The following is a 20301-nucleotide window of genomic DNA, read 5'->3' as shown; positions in this document are numbered from 1 at the left end:
AGGAGGAATCTTGTTGGGGTGATGGGAATGTTCTGAAACTGGTTTATGGTGATGGTTACACAAATTGGCTAATTCCCCCCGCAACATCACTGAACTGTACACTTAAAATGGGCAAATTTTAAGTACTGCAAATAATACCTCAATTAAGTTGTTTTAAAAAGTATCATATACTATCCAGGGAACAGGAGTGAGAGTTCTTGTGGCAGAAATCAGTTCTTTAGTAGAAATGTATAATGTAATACACCTCAGGAACACAGCTCTGGGGTCCTCATACCTGCAGATCATTTATTTTAAGCCAGGTCCCACATGGAGCTTTTGGGATGGAGAGCCAGCACAGCCCAGCCTAACAGCAGGAACTCCTGGGCTCAAACCCCAGCCCCTCAAAACTTGCTTGCTGTGTGCCTTTTGGAAGTGCTACCCTCTCCCGGCTGCAAAATGGAGATGTACTAGTGCCAAGTTCTTGGGGCTTCTGTGAGCATGAAATGAGTCAATACTCATCAAGCCCCTGAACATAGCTACACGCTGTGCTCTGTAAGTGCATGTGTTTGGTACATACAAATACACGATTGATTGTTTATTTATTTATTTATTTATTTATTTATTTGAGACAGGGTCTTGCTCTGTCACCCAGGCTGGAGTGCAGTGGCACGATCTCGGTGCACTCAACCTCCGCCTCCCGGGTTCAAGCAATTCTCTCACCTCAGCCTCCCAAGTAGCTGGGACTACAGGTGCATGCCACCATGCTCAGCTACTTTTTGTATTTTAGAGATGGGGTTTCACCATGTTGGCCAGGCCGGTCTCGAACTCCTGACCTCAAGTGATCCAACTGCCTCGGCCTCCCAAAGTGCTGGGATTACAGGCGTGAGCCACTGTGCCTGGTCAAGTACGTGCTTTATATCACATCTCCCTGCCTCATGACAACTCCATGGGGTAGGTGTTGTGATTCTCCTTTTTTTTTTAGATGAAGAAAATGAAGCTCAGAGAAGTCAGTTCCCCTGACCAAGGCCACACAGTTTGGAGGTAAGGAGCTGTGTGTGAGTTGAGTCCAGGGGTCTGACTTCAGAACCTGGCCCCAGCATTCTGCTCTACATCACCCGAATAAGACCTGCCAGGCAATCTGCAGGCACTTCCTTGGGAGTTCCAGGGTGAAGGTCTGATACACATCCCACCCCTGCAGGTTGCTATCATAATATCCTTCTCTGCACACATGCTAAGGAGCCATACTTCAAGCACTCAGGTAAGGAGCTTCCCAGTCAGCAGGACACACCTGGCCACCACTGTAAGGTCCAGGCAGGTGGAGGAAACCAGGGGTCCAAGCTGGGTACCCCCATCTTTACAGACAGCTGCCACTACCTACTGTCATGGCCTAGTTGGAAGAATAATCTAAATGCAGCTCAAGTGAGTACACCTGGTGGCCACGACCTTGTCCTTGTTCTGCCTGTGAGGCAGTGAGGAGGTTTCAGTGGGTCCACAGGGGTCAAAATGTAGCCATGAAATAGCAGCAGTGGCAGCGACTACAGGTGACTCATATCCGCTGTCCTGGCATCGGCTAAGGACTTTACTCCATCCCTCATCACCAGCTGTGCATCTGTTTTGTTCACTGCTATATCCCGAGAGAGTAGGATGGTGCCTGGCACATAGTAGGCACTCAATAAATACCCGCCACACAACGGGAAAAAAATCTGTTTATTCACATGCCCTAGTCAAGTGAGTGCTGCTGTTATTCCTATTTTTCAGATGAGCAAATTGACTCAGAGAGGTGAATTATTTTGTCTAACATCACCTAACAAATAGGCAGAGGAACAGGACTAGAATTTAGATGTTTCTCCTTCAAAAAACCACAGACTGTGAAACACATGGACTTCTCTTCTTTTCTGATACAAACATTTTCTGATTCCCCAAACGATCCCAATCTGAGACAAACGATGACCTTCCCCTTCGAGGTCCGGCTCTGTGTGTTCATTTGTCTCTCCAGCCACACCCAAGCATAGACTAAAAGCTACAAAGATTTTCCAAATCCCTGGCGGTCACTGTTTCAATGATTCATTGCACAGAAAGAAGCAAAGAGGGGCCCAGCAGAAAGACAGAATCATGTTGCACTACAGTTAAGGGAGGGAGGCGGTGTATGGATGTTTTCTGAAGACAATTAGCTGTCATTCAGGGATTCTGCTGGAGTTCTCTCTGTTCTCCGCTTAGACAATTAGAAGCTGGGTGGAGGCTTGTGTATGTGTATGTTTCAGAATTCAGGCTTAAACTAAAATATCTTCTTTATTTCGTTATCTAGCAGGGAGAGCTGCAGAGTTAGGAGCCTTGGGGGGAATCCTGGAGCCACTGCTTCTAGCTGTTTGAGCTCAAGCGAGTTATTTAACTCTTAGAAGCCTCATCCTCCTCGTCTGTGAAATGGTGGCGGTCCTGGGTAAACAACAGTATCCGTATCTCCCTGGATTATCCAGATGGTAGAGTATAATATATACACTGAGCACAGTGCCTGGCAAGGGTTTGGCTCAGTAATGCCAGCTCCTTTTTGTAACCACCACCACCACAACAAAATAATAATGATAATTATTATATAACTTTGAAGAAGAAACATCTAAATTCTAGTCCTGTTCCTCTGCCTACTTCGTAGGTGATGTTAGACAAAATAATTCACCTCTCTGAGTCAATCTGCTCATCTGAATTTGCTCATATAATTTATATAATAAATAATAGACACAAAATTTACCACTGTAACCATTTTAAAGTGCACAGTTCAGTGGCGCTTAACATTCATACACATTATTAACGTTCATACATGTTATTGTGCATCCATCACCACTATCCAGCTCCAGAATTTTTCATCATCCCTCACTGATGAACACTAGATTTTAGTGTTGCCTTTCTTACCATTATCCTCACCAACTTCTCGCAACCGGGGGTAGAAAGCTGGGGGAGCCACCTCTGGGTGATGTGGTTGGGTTGGGGAGACGATATGAACAGACTGAGTTCCATTCCAGTGAGATGTATTTTTTATTTTTTATTCCTTTTTAATTTTTAATATATTATTTTTTCAGACAAGGTCTCACTCTGTTGCCCAAGCTGGAGTGCACTGGTGATCTTGGTTCAATAGCCTCCACCTCCTGGGCTCGAGCCACCTTCCTGTCTCAGTGGCTGGGACTACAAGCGTGCGCCACACAACCCAGCTAATTTTTGCATATTTTATAAAGACGGAGTCTCCCTATGTTGCCCAGGCTGGTCTTGAACTCCTGGGCTCAGGTAATCTATCCATCTCGGCCTTCCAAACTGTTGGGATTACAGGCGTGAATCACTGCTCCTGGCCAGTGAAACGTATTTCTTAAAGGAGGAAAGTGGGTAAACTGTCACACAGAAAACAAATGGTCCAGAGGTTTTAAAATGCTGACTTCTGTGTAAACACGTGAGGTTTTAAGAATACAAGTGGGAGCCCTTTAAAATGCATAGGATATAAAACGCCTGTGGAACTTAATGGTCTCACTTATGTCTCCGAAAGCAGGCTCTCTTCAGACATCTCTTCACTTTGGCAGGCGAGACGCAGCGATCACATTTGCCTGAGAAATTATGATGTTGCATAACTCAGTGGTGCCTGCTCTCGTTTTTGCTGTGTGTAAAATGTCATCTTGTGTTAATTCATTAACTAGGCCCACTTTTCTTAAGAGCTTAATGAGCCTGTTGGCCAAATTACTAATATCAGAGTTGCCTGGGACCTAAGTTCCAAGTGCATAATCCATGGATAATGAAGTTTCCGTTTATTCTGGCTGTCCCTTAAGCTAATGCTCTTGTGCTCCACTGCCAAGCATCTTGAATTCTTGTCCTGTCCGTGCCGCTTCTACTGTACTAATTCCAGGCAATCTGGTCACTATCTAGAGACTGCTGTTCTATCAAGACTGCCAGTAGCTCCACGGCCGCTTGTGGAGAAGCAGGCTGTGTTTTGTACAACTCCAGGGGTGCTCTTCACCTCAAAGTCATCACATATTTCCTTAGTTATCATGACAGCTTTCTAGCAGATGGCAGCCAAGTGTCTTGAGGAGGAGTACCTTTAACTAATTCACTCAGAGGTGCTGTCTGGACCAGCGAAGGCACTCAAGCAGCTGACACTTGTGACTTGGTGTTCCTTCGCTTCCAGAAAAATCCCCTCCTCCAGATGCAAATTAAATTTCCTACTGGATACCATTTTTCACCCATCAGATTGGCAAAAGCAAAGTTTGAGCTCATATTTTGCTGGCCAGGTCTCAGGCAAACAGGTATATTCATGCCTGGTATATATATGCAGGCATGGCTAGTGGGAGGGTAAGTTGGTACCAACCCAGGGTGGTGGAGGAGCTAATAATATATATTAATATAAAATGTGCATATTTTTTGAGATTGGCCAGGCATGGTGACTCCTATCTATAAATCCAGCTCTTTGGGAGGTGAAAGCAGGGAGGATGGCTTGAGCCCAGGAGTTCGAGACCAGCCTGGGCAACATAGGGAGACCCTGTCTCTACAAAAAATAAACATTTAATAATTTAATAAATTAGCTGGGTGTAGTGGCATGCACCTGTAGTCCCAGCTACTCAGGAGGCTAAGAAGGAAGATCACTTGAGCCTAGGAGTTTGAGGTTGCAGTGAGCTATGATCATGCCACTATGAGCCTGAGCAACAGAGTGAGACCCTGTCTCTAAAAAACCAACAAACAAAATAAGCATTCATGAAAGCATGGTTCATAACAGCAAAATATATCAGAAACAATCCAAATGTTTATCAATTGCAGCCTGGCTAAATAAATTATGCTGTATCCATACAATCTTGTACCTATTTTTAAAATTAGGGAACCTCCACATATACTGATACGAACAATCGGAAGGATATATCGATAAGGAGAAAAAAGCAAAATTCAGTCGAGAATGTATAGAATATATCTGGAAAGACACAACGTAACTAGTAACACTGGGAGCTTCCAGGAAGGGGAATAGCTGCTTGTGGAGATGGAGATTTACTTTTTATTGTTTACTCCTTTCTTACTTTGTAGAATTTGTTCTGTATTATCTATTAAAAAAACAAGCACTCTGTCCTCTTCCTTTAGACATGCCCAGACTGATGGTGCATCTCAGTTTCTTTATTTTTATTTTTAGACATAGGGTCTTGCTGTGCTGACCAGGCTGGTCTTGAACTCCCAGGCTCAAGCGATCCTCCCACCTAAGCCTGTGAGTAGCTGGGATTGTAGCATGTGCCACTGCACCTGGCTCAGTTTCTTTATTGTTTCTTGTCCTTCTCTCCCTGTAGGTGCTTCCTGGGATGTAGGCCTCACTGTCCCATGCTCACTTGAAGACCCCCTTGCTGACTCATGACTCCCTGAGGACAGCTTCCAATGCCTTCAGCCTGACTTTTTTTTTTTTTTTAAGACGGGGTCTCACTCTGTCTCCAGGCTGGAGTGCAGTGGCACAGTCCTGGCTACTGCATAATCTTGGCTCACCGCAACCTCCAACTCCTGGGTTCAAGTGATTCTCCGGCCTCAGCCTCATGAATAACTGGGATTATAAGCGCATGACACTCACCATGCCCGGCTAATTTTATATTTTTAGTACAGATGGGGTTTCACTATCTCTAACTCCTGACCTCAAGTGATCCACCCACCTCAGCATCCCAAAGTGCTGGGACTACAGGCGTGAGCCACCGTGCCTGGCCCAGCCTGACCTCCTGAGTCCAGAATTCCTGTTCTGGAATATTCACTGCCCTTCAAACTGACTCTTCCTCATCCCTTTGAAAAACTCCTACCTTGCTATTTTTTTAAGTGCTTTCTTCAGTTTGTTTTTCCTCCAGATTATATATTTTAAAAGTTAGATTTGTTGAGGTATACCTTAGGCATAATAAAATTTGCCCTTTAAAAACGTACCATTAGATGAATTCTGATAAAATGAAACAGTCACACATCCTCTTCCACAATCAAGATATAGACCCTTCCATACCCCACAAAAGGTATTTTGTGCTTCTTGTGGTCAATCTTCTCCCCTCATTCCAAGCCTCTAGAAACCAGGGGTCTATTTTCTGTCCAAATAGATCCACTTTTTTTCCAGAAAGCCATACTAGTGGAATCCTACAGTATGCAGTATCCTACAGTAGGTAAAAACAAATTTTTACGTAGTCCTTTGCATCAATTCTTTCTTAATGGTGTTTTTTATACTCTATTCTATCTGGCTTCTTTCACCCAGCACACTGCTTTTGAGATTCATCCATGTTTCCTTAAGTGTTAATATTTCATTCCTTTTTGTCCCTGAGTAGTATTCAGTTGCATGGATGTATCACAATTTGTTTGATTCCCCAAATGAGGGAGGGTACTGGGCTGTTTCCAGTTTCAGGAAGGCTGGTCTTTGGCTGTTTCCAGTTTCAGGAAGGCTGGTCTTTGTGCTAACACATATTTTCATTATTTCTTGGGCATACTAGGGCTGAGAGATTTCTGGGTCATATGGCAAACATATATTTAACTTTAGAAGAAATTGTCCCACTGTTCTCCAAAGTTGCTATAGCATTTCCCATCTCCACCAGCAGCAATGTATAATTCAGTCATCCTGTGTCCTCACCAGCACTTAGTAGTACCAGTTTTTTAAATTTTAGCCATCTTAATAGGTATTTAGTGGTATCTTATTGATACCAATTAAAACCTCTTATTGAGGTTTTAATTAGCATTTCCTAATGACTAATGGTGTGAGCATCTGTTCATGTACTGATTTGCCACAGTTTATCTTCTTTAATGAAGTGTTTATTCAATTCTTTTGCCCATTTTTAAATTGGTTTGACATTATTATTGGATAGTAAGAGCACTTGATATGTTCTGCAACATAGTATTCTATCACAAATGTGTTTTGCAAATATTTTCTCCTAGTCTATGGCTTTTCATTTTCTTTACAGTGTCTTAAAAAGAGCTTTTTGGTGTTTTCTTTTTTAAGACTAGTCAATGAAGAGAAGGTTTCAAAACAAATTTTTATATAGTCCTTTGCATCAATTCTTTTTTTTTTTTAATTCTTTCTTAATAGTTTGTGTTTTTTATATTCATTTCAAGGACTCTTCCCCTATATCATTGCTCAGAAGAAGTCTTATAGCTTTAGCTTTTACATTTATGTCTATGATCCACAGCAAGTTAATTTTTGTTTATGCTGCAAGGTAAAGGTCAAGGTTCTTTTTATCTCCCCATTTAGCTTTCCAATTTTTCTAACACCATTTGTTGAAAAGCCTATCCTCTCTTATTGAATTACCTTGGCACCTTTGTTGAAAATCAATTGACCATACAAGTCTGAGTCTATTCTTAGACTATCTATTTTGTATGATTGAGCTATACACCTATCTTTATGCCAATAAGGGTGTTGTTAACTACAGCTTTATAGTTAAGTCTTGAAATGAGGCAGTGTGTCTTGCATGCCTTCCCCCACCTTCTAAAATGAACTTTATTTCTGATTATAAAAATCCATGTTATTTTTTTAAAAAAGTAATATAGAAATATTCAAGGCAGACAAAACGTCCCCTCCTCTCCCTCAAACCTACTAGGATTCTACTAGACGTGGTTTACAGTTTGGTATAGACCAGGAGCTGGTGAACTTTTTCTGTCAAGGGCCAGACAGTAAATATTTTATGCTTTTGAGCTACAAAAGTAGCATAAAAGCTGTCATGGACAATATGTCAGTGAATGAATGTGTTTGTGTCCCAATTAAACTTTATTTACAAAAATAGGCGGCAGGTCAGATTTGGCCCACTGGCCATAGTTTGCTGTCTACCCACAGCATAGATCCTTGAAAACTGCTCCCTATGCTTGTGAACATGCATATACTTGTCTTCATGCTATATGGATACTTCAGCATGTGGGCATCCTTCCTTGTCACCTATACCTTTGTGAAAGAATAGCCACATAGTATCCCACTATAGAGATAAACTATAGTTTATTTAACCAAACCTCCATTGAAGTACCTTTAGGTTACTTCCCATTTTTGCTATTACAAACAATGCTACAATACCATTCAGGCAGACACTGAGGGTCATGAGGTGAGGGGCCAGTGATCTTTGGTCGCTGATGTACTTATTTCTTTGGATGAATTCCTAGATGCTGGATGTTTCCCTGGCCATCTGGTCTGCCAGGTTTGAACACCTGGGATTGTCTTGAACATTCTCCTTTTTCTCTGTCCACATCAAGCAACCAAGTATGGTCAATTTCTACTGTGCAGTGTTTCTCCAGCCTCTTAACTTCACGGCCATTCTCATGGCCACGTCCAGGCCCAGGCCAGGAAGAAAACTTCTGTGAGAGTCTTGCCACCTGTAGCCTCTTCGAACTGAAGTCTTTTTGCAATACTCCCACAAGTCTGAACATTACCAAGCACTGTGTTGCTGTGTAATTCTTGTAATATTCTTTAGATCGCGGAACCTCAGTGGCTCACATCACCCTGTTTGGCCTGTCATTCAGACAGCACTGTTCCCTGTGCTTAATTTCCCAGCATCAACCCCCAGAGGGCATGGGGAAAAGTCCAGAGTTGGAATGAGGAACACCATTTGCCTTGTGACATGTCCTCATTCCTGATTTGAACTAAATAATGATACTAATAATACTAACAACCATCACCACCATGCATATTTGCTTTGAACTCAAAAACAAGAGTAACCATAATATCATCACCATAGTTATCCTAGCAGCTCTTACCCTATTCTCATTAATATCTGATGTGTTTTACACATTCTAACACTTTCAATCCTTACACCATCTGTACTGAGTTGAGTAGTGTCCCCGCCGAAAAATATGTCCACCCAGAACCTCACAATGTGACCTTATTTGGAAAAAGGGTCTTTGCAGATACAATTAAGGTACGAGTTTCAAGATGAGCTCATTCTGAATTAGAGTGAGCTTTGGATCCAGTGATGAGTGTCTTTATGAGAGACAGAGAAGGAGATGACACAGAAACAGACAAGGGCAAAGGCCATGCCAAGTTGAAGGCAGAAACTGGAATCATGCAGCCCCAACCAAGCCAAGGAACACAAGAATTGCCAACAGCCCCAGAAGCTAGGAATGAGGCACGGAATGGACTCTCCCTCAGAGCCTCCAGAAAGAACAAACCCTGCCAGTACCTTGAATTTGCACTTCTGGCCTCCAGAACCGTGAGAGAATAAATTTCTATTGTTTCAAAGCCAAGTTTGCGGTCATTTGTTATGGCAGCCCTAGCAAACGAATACACCCTCCTGTGAAGTGGACCATTTCACAGGTGAGGAAATGGGAACATGGGTTAAGGAACTTGCCCGAGTACTCCCTACACCTGAGGAATGATTAATAGCTATTATCAGAGCTAGCTAGTGGAGAAACTAAGAGGAACCCAGGCAGTCTGGTTCCAGCATCTCTGCTCTTAGCCCACAGCTTTATTTCATTTTACATATGTGGCCATCTTACCATTAAGTTCTCAGTAGGCAAAGACTAGGCTTGCTCCTTCTTGGAACCCCACTCAGGGCTCACTGCAATCTGGGAAATACAACAGGTACTCCACAGTGTTTTTTGATATTGGTAAACTAACTCTGAAACATGTCAACATGGTAATTCACAATTTCTTCACTTACAGACAGAGTCAAAACTACAGGAAGGCAAACATTTGAAGAAGAAAATAAGGATAACCTAGACGCTGAGCAGTGAGCACTGAACCTCCTTCTATGATTCCTTTGAAATACACAATTTCCCTTCTTCTTTACCACAATCCTGTGAAGTGTGCCATTTTATTATCAGAGAGGTTAAGAAACTTACAGAAGGTCACAGAGCAAACAAGTGGTACAACTAGTCTTTGGGTGCAGGAGTCTGATGTCAGAATCCATTGTGCTATCCTGAATACTTCTCTCTGCTCCCTCCTCTCCTCTTTTCCATTCTTCCTGACCATCTGTCACTTCACTGCAATGAGGTCCCTTTCCAGTGACTTCAATGAGGTCCCTTTCCAGTGACTTCAATGAAGACTCAATCTTAGAGTCTGATCAATATACTGGAAGTACCTTCTGTGGGATGGCAAGAGGTATTTCATGAAAAAGAGTACCTTGGTCAAACAGGTGTGACAATGGCTGGAATAGACAAGTTAAACCCCTTCCCCCCTCCTTTTTTGTAGCTGTTTGGAGCGAAGGTACAGAGATCAAACTGTCTAGATTCAAACCTCAGCCATGTCACTCACTAGCTGTGTGGACTAGGAAAAGTTACTTTGCTTCTCTGTGTCTCAAAATCCTCACTTTTAAAATGGGATAACAGAACCCACCCCATAGGGTCATTTTTTGGATGAAAAGGGAAAGTATGTATAGAAATGGTTAAAGTGGTGTCTGGCACAGAGTAAGCAGCACTCAACAAACCTTTTAGTTATTATCAATAGCTACTGACTTGTCAGAGCCTTTACTAGGCAAATGTCCACTGTGACACTTCATGAGAGGATGTGGTTATTTCCTCAACCTCAGTGCTAGGCTGAGACGGACAGAACATACACCATATTCCAAATATGTGCATGCCCAACATTCTAGAAGGTATCTTCTCACAAATCAGAAAGGGGAATCCCTGGCCTTTGGGCAGGCTGTTGGAGGAAGCGCTGTGTTGCAGCTGCCGACGGAAGAAGATGAAGCTGAGAGACAATTATCTTAGCCCCATCCTCTCTTCTCGTGATACAGTGAGACCCAGGTCCCAGGCCACATCAGTTAAGGTTCGGCATCACCATCACTGACGGCCAAGCACTGGGAGCAGCTCCTGAGAGTGAAGTGAGAGATGCCACCGTGAGGGTTGTACGACACTCTGCCGCGTCTGACATTTGTCGAGAACTGAGCATGCAGGAGCTGATGCTGCAGAAATTCACAAGGAGTCCAAAGGCTGCCCTGGTTCTGTTCTTGGGATCTGTGAGTTTGTCATGGCCCCTTGCATAATCAGTTCATCAGGTGCTACTCCTGCCCGTGAAAGTTGATTACCCGGGGAAATGCTGAGTGTGCACACTTGGAGCTTCAGAGAGCAGAAAACTTTCTGAGTAATTGAGGGGAACGGGCTGATACAGAATCACTGTAAGCGGGGCTCCCAAGGGGGAGCTTTATCGACCATGAACAAATTCATGGCTTCTTGAGATTTCAGATCTGAACACAACGACCCTGACCCAATGGGCTCCAGTGCCTTGGAGGGCAGGGCTGTTCATTTTGCACACACTGGATTCTTGTTCCCCAGACACTGGGCTCTCGGGCTCCAGTCCCAGTGCAGGAAGGATGAGCATACCCGAAAGGGGAGCACAAGACATATCTGATGCCAAACGGGACTCTGCACACCAGCCTCAACCAATCCCCAGTCCTGGTGCCTGTGCTTCATAACCTCTCTGTTCTCAGACACGTCCCCTCCACCTGCCTCCACTCTGACTCTCTATAGTCTCTTTTCCACAAGGCTGCAGGGTGCTCCTTCTAAAAACATTCATCTGTTCATGTCACTCCTCAGCTCAAAAACTTCCAGTGGCTTCTCATGTACTAGAATAAAGACCAAAGTCCTCACCATGGCCTCCAGGCCCTGAATAATCTCATCCCCGTTGTTACTCTGACCTCCACTCCTGCTTCTCCCCGGCAGCTGCTGCAGACCCGCTGGCCTCCTTGATGTGGTTCTGGAACACACCCAGCATGCACCTGCTACAGGGCCCTTGCCGTCTGCTTAGCACGCCCTTCCAGAGCATCTGCATCACTCACGATTCCATTCAAGGCTCTAAATCCTTTCTGGCCCACCGACATCACTCTATCCCCCTACCCACCTTGTCTACCTTCACAGCACTGTCACTGCCTGTCATTGTACTTTATATTTGTATTTAATTGTCTCTCTTTCCTACTGGAATAGAACTCCCTGGGGTCAGAGCTGAATTCTGCTTGCTCATCCCTGAATCCCCAAAGTCCCAAATAGTAAAAATTTGCTGGGAGAAGGGGGCAGAGTGTCTCTAACTCTGTGGCCCTATGAAGTCTTGGCTTGTGCATCTTTCCTATGAGACTCCACGGCTTCATGGCCATCATTCCATTCAGCCTCACAGGTGAGAAAAAGAAGACTGAGAGAAGTAAGGTCACTTGCCCCTAGTCACACAGCCAGGAAGTGATGGAGCTGAGACAGGAGCTCAGGTCTGTCTGACCAACACCCAGAGATGACACATGGTATGAGGGCAGGTCCCACTCAACCAGTTTGTCCCACTGATCTGTTTTGGGGAAGGTAAAACCACCCTCCTGGCTGAAATATTCACACTGTTATTGATGGGCACTGGCTGAGCTCAGGACTCATAGAGAAAACACATGTTCACTGTACAAAAACAGTCTCATCCTTCTAGAATCTTCCTTCTCACAAATAAAGTGGGATCAATGTAACCTTTTCCCAGAATCATCTAGAGATCCACTGCCTCGCAAGACCAAAAGTGTGGGGCCAGTGCAGGTAGACTCCTCCCCACAGTGGCCAAGATGGTGCCCTGACATAGTCACTCCAGGCCAACCCTGCAGACTGGACCTGGCTCTGCCCCTACTCACAGCCCTTCCAGGACTTCCTATTTGCCAAGGGTCAAGTCCCACCCCCTCATCATGAAAGTCAAAGCTCTTCACCACAGGGCCTTCCTCCCCCACTCTCCTCTCTCACTGCCTCCTTCTCCAGCTGCTCTTCAGTGTGCTGGCCATGCCTAGAACAGCTTGCCTGCCTAGTGCCTAAAGCCTGTCAACGCCGGGCCCCACAGCCTCCTGGTTTGAAAGAAACAACTGAAAGCATTTAATGAAGGGCCAGCAGGGTTAAAATTGGGACTGTAAAATCAGGATGAACAACTTGTACCCACCCCAAAGTTTAGATGAACACTGAAGACTGTTCTAAATTTGAGCCAAGTGAAGCGACTGTGAGCTTGCTTCCGCAGTTTCCTTTTACCTGGACGAAGAGTCCAGCCCTTCACACTAGATTAAAACGGGCCCGTAAAACTAGATTAAAACAGGAGTGCTGAATGGCAAAGAGAAAATGCTGCTGAGAGGGAGGCAGGGAGAACAGCTGGGATTCACAGGGACACAGAGCCTCCAAGCTGTGACGTGATGGAGGGAGGTCTGGCTAGGGCCACATTTCATTCGCCCACTGGGAAAGCCCAGATCCTGGCTGAGCCCTGTGCTCAGGTGCTGGGAGCAGGCCTGACCCTGGTGGCACTCCCAGGGTGGGAGTGGCCCTGAAGGGCCCATTTCACTCCTGCATGCCTCCTACCATGGCCTCTGTCACAGCGGCAGCCACATTTTCTCAAGCCTGGAAGCATCAAGGGACTGTCTGGGCCACTAAACCAAGGGCATCCCCACATCCACCCCGACTTTCCTATTTAAAAAAGCATCCCATGGGACTGGAGCGCCTTTGCAGATCCCTATTCCAAGCACATCGCCCATCCCAATTTAGATGCGGATTGAAAAAGTTTAATCTAAAGGGCAGACCAGCAAATGACTGAATCAAAAGAGAGCCACGAAAACCCCGCTGAACCATTACCATGGCAACTCAAGTTGCTAAAATTAACTGAAAAGAGGGTGATGGGAAAACTGGAGCTGCCCAACCTCAGACCAGCCACAGCAGGGGCCATCCTGGCCCCAAGCCACAGGGAAATAAGAGAGGAGACCCATCTGCCAGGATGCTGGGAACCGGGACCATTGAGATCTGGGAGACAAGTGCCCGAGGATTAAATTCAAAATGAGAGTGAGAGAAAGCAAGGGGAGGGGGAGTGGAAGAGGAACAGGAAGGGAGGGAGAGAAGGAGGGAGGGAGAGAAGTGGGAGGGAGAGAGGGGGAGGGGGAGATATATATATATATATAGAGAGAGAGATAGAGTGAGAGAGAGAGAGATAGAGTGAGTGAGAGAGAGAGAGAGAGAGAGAGAGAGAGAAGAAAGTTCTAAGACTGAAGACCGAATGAAGCAGGCATTTCCTGGGAATTTTCAGTCATTCTTATTGCAAAAGACTGAACAGCTTTCCTATCTGCCTAACCACTGCCATCCTTTGAGCAAATGGGAGCAGGGAGTCTCCCTGAAAGCTGCGCTCTACCCTTTCAGTAAGTGCTACTGAATAGCCAACTGGTATCAATGGCCCCTAATTTCTAAGGTGTTCATCCCAAAGAGTTTCTTAGAATGGAGGAACGCCCCCAGCAGTCCCAGAGCTCTCTGAAGCCAGCGGAGAGCTGCTGTATACCCTCAGAATTTGATCTCTGCATCTGATGAGGAAGGGCCCAGTGATAAGCCGGAGAGGCGGGTGGCTAATGGCCTCTTTGCTAAGACACAGGCTCAGGGCAGTTGCAGAACTGGTTGGAGGGTAAGGCATTTAATTGGCTGTTTAAGATAAAAAAGGGCCTTTTTTTTTGAGACAGGGTCTCACTCTGTTGCCCAGGCTAGAGTGCAAGGGCTTTTTTTAAATAAGAATTCAGATTGCCACTAAAACTCAGTGAGAGGGTAACTGGGAGCTAGGGCCCAGCTGGCCTTTTTAGAACTCTGCTCAATTGTGTCATCGCTTCAAAAATGTCAACAGAAGAATGCAGTGAAAATGAGGGGTAAGAGTTCTTTGCTACCTCTCCTACCGCAGGCCACAAAAGCAGCAAAGGCCAATGAGAGGTAGCGCGGGAAGGGGGTGGGACTTGGTAATGAGCTCATGCACCTGCAATGGTATCAATCTAATCATTGCACCCATCCGAAGGGAAACCTCTGAGGCATCTGTCTCCTCTGCATTAAGTGGCTTTGCCAGACCCAGGTTCCTATATGTGACATCCTGGGCTGCTCCTGCAGGCAACACACTGGAAATGACTATCCATGCCTCCTGGAATTTGCTGAAGAAGGAGGGCTCTAAAGAATTACTATTTCTCTTGCTTACTGTATCTATTTACCTGTAGTGTTTGGTGGAAGCTGCAAAATTAAATGCTTAGCAGACATTCTTTGAACTCAATGGTCAGTTGGTTTCTGGTCCAGTAATAAGGCTTGGCCAGTTACAATACAATAGTTTATTGAGCCTGCTGTGTCAGCGGCCAGAGTGAATACTGCTAACTCAAGCAGGATGCAGGGAGCGGAGATGCTTTGATAAGTTTGTGAGTATGGTGTAATCACACACAAATAGCATTGCAGGGAAAAGCAAACCCTAAAAACTGGAGAGAGAGAAATCTACTTCAGGCAGGCTATTGCTGCAAATAAAACTTCATTTGTGGGAGCTGGGAAAACAAGTATCATCACCAAATAGCAATTACAATCCTAGGACAGGGCCCCCAGGCAGTCACTGGAGCTGCAGGCCTCAGTGTTAAACCTGGTTCCTTCCTTTCCTTTTCCATTCATGTCTATAACTCAGGGGCAGGTCCTGCTGAGTCTGCTTCCATAATATGGGACAAGTTACCATCATCTGTTGCATGGATTACCATGTGAACCTCTTACTTGGTCTCCCAATTTCTGATCTTGCCCCTCTCCAATCCATTTTCCATACAGCACCGGGAAAGCTCATTTTAGGAAGTAAATAAGATCATGGCATGTTTCCTGCTTTATACCCCTGCCAAGGTTGCTCACTGTACTGAAAATCCAAACTCCTAGCAATGGCTTAAACATATGATTTCTACGAGAGGCCCTTGACTCTTCTACAACCTGCCTGTTAGCATCCCGTGTTCTAGCTTGGGGGTCGGTAAGGTCTGGCCTGCTGTCTGCTTTTATAAATAAAGTTTTATTGGTACACAGCCATTCCCATTCATTATGTAGTCTATGGCTGCTTTCGTGCTACAATGGCAGAGTTGCATAGTTGAGGCAGTGATTCTAGGGTCCATCAAGCCTAAAATACAAACTGACCCAAGGAGGGCTAATGCTAGTTTCTTGAGCAGACCAATACTGCAGTGAACCATGAGCTTAGAGATGCGCAGCTTTTATCCAGCTATGGTCTCTTTGGGAAGTTACTCTAATACACAAAATGTGGCAATCAGCATAAGGTAACTATAACTGCTATAGAAAATGAATGGAGAAGTCGAGAAATCAAGGCATAAATCAAGCACACCCTTCCCCTGCTGTCCCTCAATTAGCTCTTGCTTTTTGTTATCTGTAGAAGTAAGCAACTGAAATGTTCCTATAGGCAATGGCAAACTTGGTCTCAATCTTGGCTATGAAATACCCGAAGAGTTAAAAATCTATCTGTTCTTGCCACTCCCTGGGTGGTTGAGCAATACTGCCTGCCTGTGCAATCCTGTCTTCTGAGAGGTACTTGAATGTCTCATATTTACGCTTCTTGAAATGAAGGCTTGGTGGAGCATTTTAATGTTCTTTAAGACAAGGTGCTGGAGGCTCCACTCCAACACCAGTGGGCCTCCTGGGCAGTAGGTCACTGAACCTGGTTGTGCCATAATATATGAATAACTACAGGGCCTTGGGCTGTGGAGGATTCAAAGCTACTCATTCAATTCTATAAAGAGGAAATAATAACCAAGTACCTCCAGGGCCATTTTAGAATCCCTGTCAAAAGCTCTCGAAACACCTAAGACAGGCTGGAGGGCTCAGGCAAGCATTTTAAACATTAATGGGGCTATGTTTAAAACAAGAAAGTGAAGAAATCAAAGCCTTCTGTTGCTAACAGAGGGCCCAAGCTGGCCTCCTTAGGAAGAGGAGTAAAAGGACCCATACAGTCTGATGTGATACAAAGATGAAGCCTATGGAGGGCAGGCAGCAGAGTGAATTCACTCATTCATCACACATTTCCTAGCACCTACTAAGGGTCAGCCCGGGTGCCAGAAGATTCTGAGCCACTGTTATGGGAATACGTAATTGGGGAATGGATGGGAAGCTCTGGGAACCTCAGATTGCCACGGCTAACATTATTTAAAATCTATTTTTTGAATAGCCAAAACATGCATGATTCAAAATTCAAAAAGAAAGAAAGGATTTGCAGACAAAAATAAGTCTGTTTGCTGTATCTCTCTCCTAGCCACAGGCTTCCTCTCCCCAGAGGCAACCCTTGGCACCCATTTATTTTGTTCAGTTTCTTTCCGGTGAAGCCTTGCAGGAATAGTACAGGCATATATCAGCACATATCTATGGTTTTAACATGCATGGTAACACCTTGATTTTTTTACTTAATTAAGCACACTAATACATACTTTTAACCAATTACCATTTTGTCTATTTAATAAATACCTATACAGTGCTTTCTATATGCTAGGTTCTCCTTTTTTAAAATTTAACTTTTTATTTGGAGATAAGTTTAGACATACAGAAAAGTTGCAAAAATAGGATAGTGTGGCCAGGCATGGGGGTTCACATCTGTAATACTAGCACTTTGGGAGGCCGACGCAGGTGGATCACGAGGTCAGTAGTTCGAGACAAGCCTGACCAACATGGTGAAACCCTGTCTCTACTAAAAATACAAAAATTAGCCAGGTGTGATGGCATGCATCTGTTATCCCAGCTACTCAGGAGGCCGAGGCAGGAGAATTGCTTGAATCCGGGAGGCGAAGGTTGCAGTGAGCCGAGATGGCACCACTGCATTCCAGCCTGGGTGACAGAGTGAGACACAGTTTCTGTAAATCTTTCATCTAGGTTCCCCTAGTGATGATCCCTTTCCTAACCACAGAACAACTGCTAAAACTGAATTAACTCTGGAACAACTGTATTAACTAAGTTAACAGAATTGATTCAAATTTTGCCAGGACCCCATGGGGCACTGATCTCCTCTAATCGGTGACAGTTTCTCAGTCTTTCCTTGTTCTTCGTGACTTTAATACTGTGAAGAGGATTGAGAAGTTATTTTGTAGACTGTCCCACAATTTGGGTTTTTCTGATGTAGTTTCACAACTGTGAGAATATATATTATTGAAAAGAGTATCAGAGCATATTCAGTGTATCCCATCAGGGGGTACGTGAAATGCATTCACTGATGATATTAACTTTGATCACTTTATCTGCCAGGATTCTTCACTGCAAAGTTACCATTTCTGTCTTTGTAGTCAATAAACATTTTGGGGGAGATTCTTTGAAACTATGCAAATATCCTGTTTCTGCTTAAACTTTCACCCACTAATTTTAGCATTCATCATGGATCTCGCCTGCTGCCTGCAGCAAATATTTCTGTGTTGTTCTCATGGTGTTTTTTTTCCCCCCTATTTCCTTGATTCCCTCTACATTTCAATGATTATAATTTTTCTATAAGGAAGATTTGCCCCTTTCTGCAATTTATTTATTATTTATTTACTTCAGATGGACTTGTTATTCAAGTTACTCTCTGAGTTATACAACCCAATACTGTTTGAATGGGTTCCCTCCAAAACACAAGTATTGCCAATGTGATGGTATTGAGGGGTGAGGCGTTTAAGGGGTGATTAGGCCAGGAAGGCCCCTTCCTCAGGAATGGGACTGGGGTGCTTATAAAAGGGGCATCATGCAATGTTTGGCTAGCTGCCCTTCTGCCACCTGGGAACATAGCGCTTGTCGCCTCTAGAGGATGCAGCAATAGGGCAGCATCTTAGAAGCAGAGAGCAGCCCTTGCCAGACAGCTGAACCTGCTCACGCCTTGATCTTGGACTTCCCAGAACTGTGAGAAATAAATTTCTGCTCTTTTTAGATGATTCAGTCTCAGGTATTTTGTTACACCGGCACAAAACAAAGGCATTAGTACTTATTTTGTGGCTCACATTGTTTCACCTTTGGCCATGGGGCGCACTTTCAGGTTGGCTCCTGCATCCTTTCAATGAACCTCCATGTTCTTGTTTTTTATGGTTTGGGGGCTACTTGCTTACTTTCTGGGAGAAGATGCTTCGGGCACATCTTGTATTTCCCAGCCCGAGGCCTAGAATCAACTCTAACTCCTCTTTTTTTTTTTCTTTTGAGACGGAGTCTCGCTCTGTCGCCCAGGCTGGAGTGCAGTGGCCAGGTCTCAGCTCACTGCAAGCTCCGCCTCCCAGGTTTACGCCATTCTCCTGCCTCAGCCTCCCGAGTAGCTGGGACTACAGGTGCCCGTCACCACGCCCGGCTAGTTTTTTGTATTTTTTTAGTAGAGACGGGGTTTCACCGTGTTAGCCAGGATGGTCTCGATCTCCTGACCTCGTGATCCGCCCGCCTCGGCCTCCCAAAGTGCTGGGATTACAGGCTTGAGCCACCACGCCCGGCCTCTAACTCTTCTTAATAGTTGCATAGTGAGTGTGCCCTTTGTGGAGATTATAACCAGGATCTATTTATTTCCAAACTTTTCTATTAGAATCTTTTACAATAAAAATCCTTGTAGGTGGGCTGTTTCATACCTAAGCAGCTGTTAAAGTAAAACCTAAAGCATTTACAAAGACCCAGGAGGCCCTTTCTGAGCAGCCCCCGTGTTCTCTCTCTGCCCTTGTTCCTGATGTTCTATTCCCTTCCCCAGTGTGGTGGACAACCTGTGAGGCAGCTCCTCCAATGCCTGCCTTTTGAGATTCATGGCCTTCTGTGATCCCTTTCCTATGAGTTGGGGTTGGACTTATTTCTTTCTTGTTGTATTTAATTTTTTTTTTTTTTTGAGACAGGATGTCACTGTGGATAAAAGCCCTTAAATGGCCCTTCACACCCCCACGGCCAGGCTGGAGTGCAGTGGCATGATCATGCCTCACTGCAGCTTCAGCTTTCCAGGCTCAGGTGATTCTCCTGCCTCAGCCTCCTAAGTAGCTGGAACCCCAGGTACATGCCACTACGCCTGGCTAATTTTAAAAATTATTTTTAGAGATAGGGTCTCCCTGTGCTGCCCAGGCTGATCTTGAACTCCTCCAGCCTCCGGAAGTGTTGGGATTATAGGCGGGAACAACCACACCCAGACATTTCTCATTTCTAATTAATGAAATATGATGGAAATAAGATGTCACTTCCAATACCAGGTTATCAAAGGACTGTGGCTTCCATTCCCTCTTAGCTGCTTGCTCTTGATCATTTTCTTGTTTGCTTGCTCTAAGAGCCACAACGTGAGCTGCTCTATGGAGAAGTCCACGTGCCCAGGAACAGAGGGAGGCCTCCAGCAAACAGACAGCCAGTGAGGGACTGAGGCTCTCATTCCAGCAACCCACAAGAAATGGAAACCCCCTAGTTGAAACTTGAGATGAGACCACAGTTTCAGCAGATAGGAGAAGTGCAATCACATGAGAGATCTAAGCCAGAGAAACTCACGTACAAAATGTAAAATCAGGGTTGGGCGCGGTGGCTCATGCCTATAATCCCAGCACTTTGGGAGGCCAAGGTGGGTGGATCACGAGGTCAAGAGTTTCAGACCAGCCGGCCGGGTGCGGTGGCTCAAGCCTGTAATCCCAGCACTTTGGGAGGCCGAGACAGGCGGATCATGAGGTCAGGAGATCGAGACCATCC

General features: G+C 44.9%; 1 protein-coding gene across 1 annotated transcript in view; it reads right to left on the bottom strand.

Annotated features, from left to right (window-relative positions):
- The window catches only part of LDLRAD3 (low density lipoprotein receptor class A domain containing 3), a 321164-nt gene that overhangs the window by 5806 nt on the left and 295057 nt on the right, over positions 1-20301 (bottom strand). The window lies entirely within an intron of this gene.

The sequence above is a fragment of the Colobus angolensis genome, unplaced genomic scaffold (genome assembly GCF_000951035.1).
Source record: "Colobus angolensis palliatus isolate OR3802 unplaced genomic scaffold, Cang.pa_1.0 Scaffold192, whole genome shotgun sequence".
Classification (NCBI taxonomy): domain Eukaryota; kingdom Metazoa; phylum Chordata; class Mammalia; order Primates; family Cercopithecidae; genus Colobus; species Colobus angolensis.
The sequence above is the reverse complement of the archived record's forward strand: the minus strand, read 5'-3'. Positions and strand labels throughout refer to the sequence as shown.